A 13,380-nucleotide genomic window follows, 5' to 3' on the forward strand; every position below is an offset into this window, starting at 1 on the left:
GATATGAGATTTTTCCTTGGCTATTTACTATTATAGCATCGACTAGACGATGCACCTATCTTGATTTGGACATGTTCTGGGTCACGGTTATTGTCATAGTTTTACAGAAGTCGTTCCACGGTAACTCTATGGTTAGTGCATAACATTTTATGCACAGTCACTGAAAATTTAATCGACAGCATGGGTTTATAAAGGGGAATTAGACGAAGAATATAACATGTATATAAACGGGCATATGCGCATACCTGATATCCTGAGTTATATATACATGGGCCAAAGAGCCAATTCCTGACTTGAAGCCGTGTTCCCGGGACGGTTTACGGGGAACCGATTTATATACATGAAAATATTCTTCTCTAATTCAAATAACTGGTAAAATAAGAAGACCTGGATGATGTATATTTATATTATTTGTGTATAGAATTTTAGGAGTTAATATTTAGAGATTTATAATTTGAGATATATAGTATATACGAGGGTTTCCTTGTTTGGATTATTCCCTCGACGTACTCATCTCGTGTTGTAGGTTTCTAAATCTTAACTCTTTTTAGTATAGGGTATAAGATATGTGTTTTGTGGTAGACCTTATTTGATATCCATGTTTAGAAATTTCCTTTATCATTCTTTAATTGATTTTCCATCTTTTCTTTATACCTGCCACATACACTTATACACGAGCAATTTCCTCATTTTACATGCTTGCTGGGAGTTTTCTGACTCCCCTGGGGTTTGTATGCCCCAGACTCGGGAACTGTTCTTTCTTCGCAGGACCAAGAGTATCTTAAGGATTAAGACCAGCATCAGTGAACACCTTCTCTCCCTTCAGTCTCTCAGCTTCAGTTATTTAGGTTTTCTTGTAATCACTTGTGATACTTCAGACTAAGATGCATTTTCCTCTTTCCTACTTTGAAGAGTTGTGGACATGTAAGAGACTTGTCTTTTCAGAGTTTATTTATCTATCTAGTTCCCTTACTATTTAGTTACATGCTCTATGTAGTAGTTCTTTGGTAATATATCTGTATACAGGATGATCCAGAGGCGTGAATGTAACCGTATGGTTGCATTGCCGACCGAGTCACGCTCCAAATTATCACGTTTTTGACCCGGGGCGTGACATAGAGGCTGAGAGCCATAGTGATACTTTATTTGACTCTTTATATTTGAGGTTTATTTCAGACTCAAAAATTTCTACTCTATTTTATTTGGGCTCACTGATGATTATTCTCGTGCTTCCTCTGTGTATATCTGGTTTTACTCTATTTCTTTTATTTGCTTGTCTGTACCTTCACCTATTTGTTATTTCCACTAGAGGGATAGTAATTGTGATGGTGAAACATGTCATAGCATGGTGTTTGGTGCTTGGTAGGTTTGATATTCTGGGTTTTGCCTTAGACTGCAGCCTCGCGTGAAACCAGGGGCGTCACCAAAACAAATGGATCTCTTTCATTGCACAAGTTGTAATCGGAAGGGTCATTTGAATGATTTTTTCTTTGATCGTATTAGTGTACCAAATCTACCAAAGAGGGTTTATAACCCTAGGGCTTTGAGCTTGAAAGATAGGGGTCATGTCCCTAAATCTCTTGGTACCAAAATTTCTTGGGTACCAAAACAAATTTGATTTTTAAACCAAGTATTTTAGTGTTTTTCTTTTTTATTTTCTTGGTTTAGAAAATTATACTTAAATTTTTTAAATATGAAAACAATTTTTCTTTGATTAATTCTTTTGTTTTCATGATTATTAGTTTTGATTTTGATGAGAGGTTTGTGTTTATATAACCCTCCGGATTTATTGGGTGTTTATTCCTAAATCTTGTTTATCGGGTACTAAAAGTCCTTATATGGGTTGGAACAAGCTCAAGAGCTTGATATGGTTGCCTCTCTCACTTGTGAAGATCAATGATGGTTTGGTTTTATACTCTTAAAGATGATTTTTAGTTTTTTTTTAAAATCCATAGTTCATGATTCTTGTATGTTACTTTTGAACTATGAAAATTTTCCTTTGATTTGTTCTTTTGAATTCATTATATAAGCACAAATAGATGATTCAAATTTCAAATGTGCTTTATAATGTATTCTATGAGTGGTTTGCTCAAGTTTTTCAAAAAAAAATTTCTTTATTGATCAAACATCCTTTTTGGGCTTAAAATTTGATTTATGATTTCATTTGGTTGATTTTTTTTCATTTGATAATTTTTTGTATGATTCTCATGTTCCTCTTCTTTTGATTTTAGAAATCTATTCTTATACATGATTTTTATGATGAGACACTATCTTCATAATGACATATCTATATGTGTTCTCTTTGTCTTCTTGTATGTGACTTAAATTTAGCATATTTTTTTCATTTATGCTTACTCACATGTTTTACCTTAGCATTTATTTCGTACATCCTGTGAGATATTTTGATAGGGGGAGTAATCCCTATATTTTTTTTATTATACTCACTCATGCTTATTTATAGGGGGAGCTTTTGCTCTCTTCATTCTTTATGGTTTTCCCCTTTTTGATGTTGTCAAAGGGGGAGAAATAGTGTGAGTATATTCTTTTTATTTATATACATGATAATTACAATATTGTATATTCATTTTCTTTCATGCATATATCCTTTTTGTAAATTGTTTGTCATTATCAAAAAGGGGGAGATTGTTGGCCTTTTTATTTTGATGATGTTTAACAATTTACAAAAAGTATATATGCATGAAAAGAAATGAATATACAATATTGTAATTATCATGCATATATCCTTTTTGTAAATTGTTTGTCATCATCAAAAAGGGGGAGATTGTTGGCCTCTTTGTTTTGATGATGTTTAACAAACAATTTATCACTAATATTGTTGATCTAGTATTTGTGTTTTCTTATTTATTGTAGACAAACAACGAGTTGGAGGATGGATGTAATCGAGCATTCACGATCAAATCTGATGGAGGTTGGCAGAATAGTGGAGTGAAGCCTTGTAATTCAAGTTAAAGATTCAAGTTCAAGCTTCATCCGCAAAGTGTACCAAGTTAAGCTTATTGAAGATCAAGATTACTTGGGCAACTTAGTTTAGGTTTTATATTATATGTGTTAGTACTTTAAGCTCAATCATATACACACATACACGTTTTGGTTTTGTATATATATATATATATATATAGTTATATATATACATATAAATTTTGGTTTGATAGTTTTTAAGTTTTAATATGAAACAATTGAATATAATTAGAAAACATATTTTTGTTTCATACTTACATGCATATATATGATTTCATCAATATCAATTTTATTTAGTTTAATGAAATCATATTTACTTTTGAAATGTTTTCAAAATATAAAATTTTGTGAAAATATTGTATTCTCAGTTTTTAGAGTTAACAATAATCATATATATCTTTTATTATGTCTACAAAATCATTTTGTAAAGTTTCAAAATATGGTTTAGCCAAAATGTCAAAATTCAAATGTTTACATTTTCACGTTTTGGACATATTTACAAAATGATGATATTTTACATTTGGGAGGTTCTTTTTGAAAACCAGTTTTTATAGCATGCATGCCTACAATCATTTCCCAAAGTTTTATAATTTTTGGAATTTATTTGATATTTTTAAACAGGGTTTTAAAATCAGAAAAACTGTTTCAAACCTGAAATTTCATGTATCAGTTTACGGTCGACGATCGACCACCCTTGAGTCCAGAGACTCATAAGTCGACTTATGAAAGAGCCGTTGCACAGTAACGGCTAGTTTCCAATAGTGTTTTTTGGGGGCTTTTTTGGTCTTTTTCTTAGGGTTTAGAATTTTCCTCTGAGCTGCTCGCGGTCGACCGCCGATCGCCCAATGGCTATAATTTGTACAGAATCTGATTTCTGATTCTGTGGGCTTTTTGGTCTTTTTCTTAGAATTTTTGGCTGAGGTTTTGGGTGGCTATATATACCCCCTTGCTCTCATCCTTCAGAAGAATCCTAGAGAATGTTTTAAAGAAGTTTAAGAAAGTTTTAATAAGGGTTTAAAGTTTGTTTAAGTGTGTTTAAAAAGCTTTTAAGCAATTGAGAGTTTGATTTTGTGAAATCAATTCCACAAGAGCTTGTGGAGATCATCTATTGAAGTTTGAGCTTCCAACTATTCTCTCTCTCTCTTTCTTGATCTATAAAGAAGTTTTCCTAAACTCTTTTCTAGCTTTATATCTATTTGTTTGATTATCATTTTATTAAAGCTAGTTTTATATTGAGTTTAGATTTGATTAATCTCATTGTTACACACACCCACTTGAGCTTATTGTATTTACATTCATAGTATTATTTGGGGTGTGGGATTGTGACATTGAGTGTGAGCCTACATTGAGTTCTCATCTATTGTAGAGAACAAATTTGTTGTATTCGTGCCTAATTGTGAGTGTGATCTCGTGGAGATCAATTGTGTAAGTTATGAAGTTTTCAGTTAGCTAGAAAACAGTATTGTGAGCTGTAAACGTTATTCGGGTGAGCATAAAAAACCCGGTTGTGATAGTGGAGATCTCCTCGAAGTGAGGAGCGGAGACATAGGTCGTGGGGACCGAACTCCGTGAACAAATCGTGTATTTGAGTTTGCATTGGCGCACTTATTTTTGTTCACCTTATTGTGCCTTTGTCTCTTTGTTTATATTGCTTACTATCTAGTTTAGATTGTTTACCCTTGAGTTAGTTTCATATCCTTGCATATATCTCATTGTATATCTCATTGCTAGGATATTTCTCCTTGATCATATTGCTTATTCTTGCTTATAACATATTATATATCTATCTTGTAAGAATAATATTTGAATTAGTTTTAATGGGTATAAAATCAGAATAGATTAGCATAAAACCCTAATCACCCCTCCTCTAGGGTCTAACAATAATATCAAATATCTCTAAATTACAACTATTATTTTGGGTAAGGAATGTGTATTAGAAAAACTACTCGCATAGTTTGCTAGTTTGTACCACACAAATATCAATATAATTGAATCATATGCTATAGTAAACCAGAAGGTCACTTTTCTAAATAATTTTATTATCTGGCATGACCAGCTGGGGATCCTAGATAAATAATGATGCATAAAATAATTAAGAATTCATATAGACATCCATTAAAGAACCAAAAGATTTTTTAATTTAATGAATTCTCATGTGCTGTTTGTTCTCATGATTAATTGTTTATTAGACCATCGCAAACTAAAGTTAGGAATCTCCTACATTTCTAGAATGTATTCAATGTGATATATGTGGACCTATTAATGGACCTATTAATCCACCATCTAGATCACTTTGATATTTTATGGTGCTTATAGATGTAATAGGTCACACATATGTTTATTATCAGTGCACAACCTAGCATTTATGAAATTCCTTGCTCAAATAATTTGATTAAGTGCACAATTTTCAGAATATGCAATTAAGACAATTTGTGTAGATAACGCTAAAGAATTTATCCCATACTTTTAATGAATATTGCATTTCAGTTGGAATAACTATTGAACATCATGTAACACATGTTCATACATAAAAGTATCTAGCAGAATTATTGATATAGCATCTACAATTAATTGCTAGATCAATACTCATGGGAACAAAACTCCCCATTTCAGTCAGGGGACATGCCATTTTACATGCAGCAACACTTATACGCATCAGAACTATAAGTTATCATAAGTTATCCCCTTTACAATTGGCTTTTAATTTGGAGCCAAGTAATTCGCATGTAAGAATTTTCGGATGTGCGATATGTGTTCCAATTGCCCCACTATAGCACACTAAGATGAGACCTCAAAGAAGGTTGGAAATATATGTTGGATATCATTGATATCTTAGGGTTCAACAGCGATATTAGAGGCTAATCCTAAAGAGATTGGGGGTCCCTTGGCCTCCTTTCATAGTTGATCTCCCAATAGACTGTTGAGCCTCCTGCAAAATTGCAACACATTAGAGGATCAGGGTTGGGTTTTGCAGCTATTCCTCTGGAATCAAATCAGAATTGAGATTGAGTGGAGAAGTAGTATGGAGATAGGCTATTTTTAAACAAAAGATTGCCTACCCTTGTGCTGCAGACAGTGCCTCTATTATAATAGGTCAGAGGGGAAATTTTATAATTTTGGCCGAGTCCAAGCAGATAGCTTAGTCAGCAACTACTTTACAGGTGTCGGTTGGAGGTGGCATGAGTCATCTTTGTGATTAATGCATTGGTGACAGAGGATACACGGTGATTACGGAGTCTGATGAGTCACAAAGACTTTTGGTGCTAGAGCAATGATGATTTTTGACCATGTATTTAATGTAATGGTGACTAGCTACCAGTGAGGGGTTCGAGAGTAATGCCTTTTGACTCGGCCTGGTAAGAAGGGATGATTGCTTGGCAAGAAGGGATGACTCCTTACAATAAGGGTAAGAAAAGATGCCATTTGAATCATCTTGATGAGAAGTAATGACTTATTGTGAAAATTTTGAGAAAGGATGCCTTTTGAGTTAGTTTAGTGAGAAGGGATAATTCCTTACAAGAAGGGCGAGAAAGGATTCCTTTTTTACTCGACGTGGTGAGAAGGGATGTGTAGGTGTAAATTTTGATCTCCCGAAATAGGGATTTCATTTGTATTTATAAGAATAGCTTATTACAAACTAATGAATCGAAATTACAATAGAAGTGGAGGGAAGACCCTCCTTGTTTAACGTGGGGACTTTGGTAGCTATAGGACGCCTTGCTCGGTTCTCGCACCGAGTCTGCTTCCCTTGGACGATTCGACCGAGGTTGCTGGTGAGCTTCACTACGTAGTAGAAGCTCGTGTTGATCGAGTTCAAGTTCCCGAGCTTAATGGCTATCAAGGCCGAAAGCTGGAAGAGGATGCTATAATGCAAACGTCATGCAAAGAGCTTTTCATCAACTCTGTCGAGAGTTAAGAGCCGTGGTTTAGCTAACTGATCAATTAACTGTGAGCCAACCAAACTACTGAACCTCTTCTACGTGGCTAGAAGAAGATCTTAAATAGAGGAGAGATGGTGTGGCCACTCCTTGAATCATAGGATATGACCATGTACTATCGGGAGATACCATGCTCCTCACTTGTATCATGAGCAGCCGCTTGAGGGGATCGGAGCACTGTACTTTCCCCCTTCACCTTGCAGGAAATGGGAAAGTCCACTCCTATACGTGATACTACGGCTGCCTAATACTCGAGTGAGTCTGGCAAGCTCGTCGATTGCTTGGCGGTTTGTTTGGTTGTTCAGATGAGCCTTGGCTGCTTGATCGAACTTGACTCGTGTAGGCAAGTTAAGTACAGCGGCAACGTCCAACAACTGCTAAGATTTGACTAGCCACTAGTACTATGAGCAGCCACTTGATGGACTTGGAGTACTGTGCTCCTTCCCTTCACGTCGCGGGAGGTGGGAAGGCCCATCCCTGTACGTGGTATAGCGGCTACTAAGTATTCTGGCGAGTTCGGCAAGCTTACTGATCATAGGCGAGTTTAGCTCTTGATTCGTGCAGGCGAGTCAAGCTTCATGTAGGTGGACTTGGCGACTGCATGGATTTGACTAATCACTCGTACTGTGAGTGGCTACTTGATGGACTTAGAGTATTGTGCTCCTTCCCTTCACTTCGCGGGAGGTGGGAAGGCTCATCCCTGTACGTGGTATAGCGGCTGCTAAGTACTCTGACAAGTTTGGCGAGCTTACCATTTGTAGGCGAATTCGACTCTCGACTCGTGTAGGCGAGTCAAGTCAGTAGGCGAGTCTGTGGTCACCCGATGTAGGTGAATTTAGTGATCGCGTGGCCTTAGCTCGTGCAAGCGAGCCAAGCCCTTGGGTGAGCCTAATTTCTAAGTTGTGTGGGCGCCTTGAATATGCAGGCGAATTTCGTGTTTTATCTGCCAAGGTAATTTTTACTGTCTACAAGACCACCTTCAAAGTTTTCAGACGTAAACCAACTCGCATGTGGTCTGGAACACTTTGAATAAAGTTCCTGATGAGTTAAGGTGAATTTGGCTCTCTCGGCTAGGTCAAGGTCCTTGGATGACTTCGAGTGGTGTGAGCGCGCCCAGGCGAGACTGGTGTCGTTTGGGTTGGAGCCTCCCCCAATTGAAATATGAGCTCGGAGGGCGAGCCGCGTGTCCACAGTTACCCATTAAACTTTCCACAGAAGTTCATCGTTCCCACGAGATAAAAGACGGTCGGATCGTCAACGGAGAGCAAATTCGACGCGAATAATCGAAGGAGGCACTCCATCGCTACCGAGAAGAACCCAGTTTTAAACAAAGGGAAGAACCAAATTCGTTCTCTTTTCTTTTGTAATCAAATTATAACCGGGATCGAAGAAATACAAGTCAAGTTTCTTTTATTCTCTTTATTGCAATTTTTTCCAACATACACAAAGAGCTTATCGTCAACTTCGTCAAGAGTTGAGAGTTGTGGTTCAGCTAATTGATCGAATTAATAACTTAACTATGAGCCAACTGAACTGCTGAACATTTTCTCTGTGGTCGAAAGAAGTACTTAAATAGAGGAGAGACGGCATGGCCACTCCTTGAATCATAGGATATGACCATGTACTGTTGGAAGATATCATGCTCCTCACTTGTACTATGAGCGGCCGTTTGAGGGGCTCGGAGCACTATACTTTCCCCCTTCACATTGCGGGAAATGGGAAGGTCCACTCCTGTACGTGATACTACGGCTGCCTAATACTCGAGTGAGTCTGGCAAGCTCGTCGATTGCTTGGCGGTTTGTTTGGTTGTTCAGATGAGCCTTGGCTGCTTGATCGAACTTGACTCGTGTAGGCAAGTTAAGTACAGCGGCAACGTCCAACAACTGCTAAGATTTGACTAGCCACTAGTACTATGAGCAGCCACTTGATGGACTTGGAGTACTGTGCTCCTTCCCTTCACGTCGCGGGAGGTGGGAAGGCCCATCCCTGTACGTGGTATAGCGGCTACTAAGTATGCGAATTCGACTCTCGACTCGTGTAGGCGAGTCAAGTCAGTAGGCGAGTCTGTGGTCACCCGATGTAGGTGAATTTAGTGATCGCGTGGCCTTAGCTCGTGCAAGCGAGCCAAGCCCTTGGGTGAGCCTAATTTCTAAGTTGTGTGGGCGCCTTGAATATGCAGGCGAATTTCGTGTTTTATCTGCCAAGGTAATTTTTACTGTCTACAAGACCACCTTCAAAGTTTTCAGACGTAAACCAACTCGCGTGTGGTCTGGAACACTTTGAATAAAGTTCCTGATGAGTTAAGGTGAATTTGGCTCTCTCGGCTAGGTCAAGGTCCTTGGATGACTTCGAGTGGTGTGAGCGCGCCCAGGCGAGACTGGTGTCGTTTGGGTTGGAGCCTCCCCCAATTGAAATATGAGCTCGGAGGGCGAGCCGCGTGTCCACGGGTGAAGTTCCCATGCTTGTTAATTAAGACGACACCTCATCTTCATGCGCTTGCCTCAAGGGGAAAATCCGATGAAATTTTGATCCCAACCATTGATCCAACAAGTGGTTATGCACGGGTTGTCCAATCTTGGCCATTCCGTGCGGCATTCCAAACAATCTGCTTTGTTTGTGTCCGTTCGATTGGATCCGCCGAATCAAAATTGTTTGCTTCGAAGGGTCCGCAAATCTCGACTGTTGAGATCTCGCGTATATAGTGTTGATTTGTTTCTTTTGTAGGAGGATTACTACATGCAAGTTCCCTTGCTTAAACCTTCTTAGAGAGGACCCAGACTTCTTAGATTCGAAATGTCTTCGGGAGCAAGAACACGTGCTTCGAGAAGGAAGAGGGAGGCTATCGAGCCTGAGCCCATCATCATTTTAGACAGCAAGGAGGAGGAGTGTACCTATGTTTCTCCACAGCGGTCTTCTCAATCTTCTCTCCCTGGCGAAGGGGTTACTCCTTTGATCTCACCCATTGCCGTGGTTCTGGTCGGTCAGGAAGCGGTCTCTCTGAGCTCCAGATCTGAACAAGGCTTTCTTAGGCAACTACAGAATGCCATGAGGCAATCAGTTTCCATCACTAGCCTCAGCTAGGGAACCTATGCAGACTTCAAGCCTTTCCTGATGGGCTGCATCGCTGATCTCAGGCGTATGGGCGAAGCTCGAGAGGCCTGACGTTCTCTGGTCATGCTCCTTAGCTTTGAGTTGCTCCTGACGCGCCTGGAGACTCTGTCGTATGCCAACTCGGGGCCGGATGTGGAGCGGGCGGAGAAGGCAGCTAAGATCCAAGCTGAGCTCGCCTCTCTGATCGAGCTGAGCTAAGGCCGATGGGGGCTTAGTTCTTAGGGATTTTTTTTGTTTGGTGTTTCTTTGTGTTGTTTTGTTATCCTTCCGTTTGGATGACTTGTTGTTAACTCGTTGGAACAATTTGTCAACACTCTAATTTTGTTGAATGAAGTATTATGCTTTTTATTATTTATTGTTATGCACATATACCTTCATTTTTCTGCTTTTTCTTAGGATTTTTAGCAAATCCCCAGCTATCAACGGGTTTGACTTGCCTTTACCGATTACCGTTTGAATCGGGCTAGTCATACTATTCCCCTCAGTATGATGAGTTGTCGAGTAGTTTCTCTTAGGCTTAATGCTAAGATTTCTGCTCTAACCTTCCGCCGCTTGAGACGCAGGTTTGAGTTAATCACAACTGTCAGGTCGTAGTTTGGCTGTATCGTAACGATTTTAACTAAACGACCGTTACCCGTGGGTGCGTCCGGAGGGTGAATCGGTACCATCAGTTAAAGATTAAGCCCTAGGACGTATCAAAGACAGCCTTTAGGACTCACTATGGTCACTATGAATTTCTGGTGATGCCCATTGGACTAACTAATGCACCGGCTGCATTCATGGATTTGATAAACCGGATACTTTAACCATATTTAGATCAATTTGTGGTGGTTTTTATTGATTACATCTTGATCTATTCCAAGAACTACCAAGAGCATGAGGAACATTTGAAGATTTTATTGCAAACCCTAAGAGAACAAAAACTATACATAAAGTTCGATAAGTGTGAATTCTGGCTAGAGAAGGTGATGTTTTTGGGCCATGTGATCACTAGAGAGGGGATATCTATGGATCCAGTGAAGGTTGAGGCTGTTGTGAGCTGGCCACATCCCACCCTAGTGATTGAGATTCATAGCTTCTTGGGATTAGCAGGATATTATAGAAGATTTGTCAAGGGTTTTTCAAAACTTTATTTAGAGTGAGAAATGTGTGGTACATTTTTATGATTTGAAGATTCGGTTGGTAACCGCTCCCATTCTCACTATCCCTAAGAGTTCAGATAAGTTTATGAAATATAGTGATGCATATTCTAGAGGTCTAGGTTGTAACACCCTTCATGGATGTACATAAAAATTTAGGCATGACCTGTCTATAATAAGCAGGGTCGATCTGCTTAATCTTTATGTACATCACAATATATACATATACTAAAGGGCGAAAAATAAAGCAGCAGAGATGTATATGCAATACTCAGGATCATGAGGTTGATAGCAGAGTCTACAGAATACTAGAATAGAAGAAAACTAAAGGAAACAACAAAATATTACAATATTGGTAATAGCTACAAACATTAGTACGTGTTTGATAAGTCAAAATTACTACAAAAGTGAATATAAATTAACTCCTACTAAGATTTTCCTCCCAGAGCTAATCTTTAATTTCAAGGTCTATAATCCCCTTATCCTTGCCGATTGTATGACCTGTGAATGGATATAGAAACAATAGGGGTGAGCCTAAGACCCAATAGGTAACAATAAAAATCTCGGATACAACATAAGGGGATGAATACAAAGGATAGTCATAGATAATTAAAAGTGATCTTAACATTAAGTTACCATACTTATATCATGATCATTGATCGAAATGAAATAACATGTCACTATGAATAATCAAGGTCTAATATTCAGGATTCCAAACTCTCTAATCATGGGATAATCAATAAACCACGTATGCCTTTATACACCCACCAGTGAGCATCCTCACATAGGGCATTGTCCCCACCAGGACGCATTACTATTACCACCCACCGGCGAAGCTTACTTCACACACAGAATAATCCATAAATATAGACTATCACTCATTAACAAATAAAAGAATATTATCATTATTATTAGTTGAATCATCGAAGCAAGTCGAATTGCTGCAATATAATCATTCAAGGATATCAAAGGTATAAAACTGAAATAAACAGTATTAGGATAGTAATGGTTAAGTAATCAACAAAGAGCCCACGCATGAAGTGAATCAAATAGGAATATTACTAAAGTAATAAGATATACAACTTAGCATGAGAAACAAATTCACAAGAATTTTAAGAAGTAATCAATCGAACTCTCAAAGACTTGAGAGGAGACAACAAAAGGTTACTTACCGATTATATTAGGATCCTCTCGGCCAACGAATGAATCCAAGATTCTTTGCCCTATATACACATACATGTATATCCACATGAGATTCTAAACGCTATGAATTTTATAATTTTTCTAACTTAAAACTTATATCATGGTATAAGCTACACTCTAAATGATTACATCCAATATTTCTAATATATATAACACCACAAGTAGTGTACATGCAGCAGTTTGGGGTGAATGGATGCTAGAGAAATAATGTCAAAAATGCATGAAACTAGTTCCAAATGACATTAATACGAGTCTACTTTCATAATATTAAACATTTACATCAATGCATTATGTATAGTAAGAGTTATGCTCTTAGCAAACTACACTTATCAAAACCACAGTAGAAAAACAGAGATTGCTATCACTACATAAATGAGCTCATATTTGGTATATAAGTAATATGATGGATTAGCTTTTAAGTCCCATGAGTTTCATCAAACTTTTATTTTTATAATGCATGTTACATGCAAAATAACACAAAGGGGCAGACTAGAATTGTCAGTGCATATGTTATCTATTAAACTAGGCTTAGACTTATCAAAAGTTATCCAAATTAATTCAAACTTGAGCCAACAGTAAGATGATTGAGTCTAGTTCTAAGAACAAAAGAAGTTTATGCATGCATAGTGTATATTGAGATTTATGCTCTTTACAATAGACATAACTCAGCCAAACTATTTCAGACACATGCATTGAGTTTAACCATAGTTTCAAACTAGTAAATTAATCTTATAATTAAACAAAGGGGGTCTCAAATGAACGCTACAGAAGTGAAATTTCTAAAACAGAAATAATATCTGTATTTGGATATATATAAAGAAGGTTATGTACTTTTTACTGGTAGGGTATCTTGCTAGAAATTTCTGTACGAAATTCTGTTTCAAAGATTAAATTGACATGTAAGTCCTAAAATATTACATGCAAGACCCCAGGTACAATATAACTATAATGATTGATTCAACTCAGTTCTAACTGATGGAATGAAAGAATTTTTTAGAGTTTATACCTTG

The sequence above is a fragment of the Asparagus officinalis genome, chromosome 6, assembly GCF_001876935.1.
Source record: "Asparagus officinalis chromosome 6, Aspof.V1, whole genome shotgun sequence".
Taxonomy (NCBI): Eukaryota; Viridiplantae; Streptophyta; class Magnoliopsida; order Asparagales; family Asparagaceae; genus Asparagus; species Asparagus officinalis.